This window comes from Calidris pugnax, unplaced genomic scaffold (genome assembly GCF_001431845.1).
Source record: "Calidris pugnax isolate Ruff unplaced genomic scaffold, ASM143184v1 scaffold371, whole genome shotgun sequence".
Taxonomy (NCBI): Eukaryota; Metazoa; Chordata; class Aves; order Charadriiformes; family Scolopacidae; genus Calidris; species Calidris pugnax.
The window spans coordinates 317,498-317,979 of NW_015091373.1; positions in this window are offsets into that span (position 1 = coordinate 317,498).

Below are 482 nucleotides of genomic sequence, written 5' to 3' on the forward strand. Positions count from 1 at the left end.
GAGGACGGGGACGCGGCGCCGCGTGTCCGGCCCCTTCCTTCCCCCCCCGTGTCTCCCCTCCCCCCGCAGCGTGTCCGCCGTGATTTTCCGCTAAGCGGATCGTTGCGGACCTTCAGTTGCGGGCTAGGGGGTCCCACGGGCCGGGAGCGGCGTCCCCAGCGCTGCCCCGGGTTGGCACAAAGGGCAGAAGGTGGCAGGGGTGGGAGGTCGAGGGTGGGGGGAGTCAGCAGCGCCCTGCGGGAGTTTCCTGTCCCCACGGCCGAGCGGTTTTGGGGGGGCCCTGTCCCCCCAGATCTTGTGGGGGATCTTCCCCATTGGCGGAGAACTGGGTGCACTGGGTGTCATCGCCAGTCCCTGGCCCCACTGTTACTGCAGCGCAGAGGGTCCCCCCGCCCTCTGCTCCCTTTGCTCCCATCGATGCCTCAGAACCCCCCCGGCATGGCTTGGGGCGGGGGGGGGGGGGGGGGGCCCATGGAGGGCTG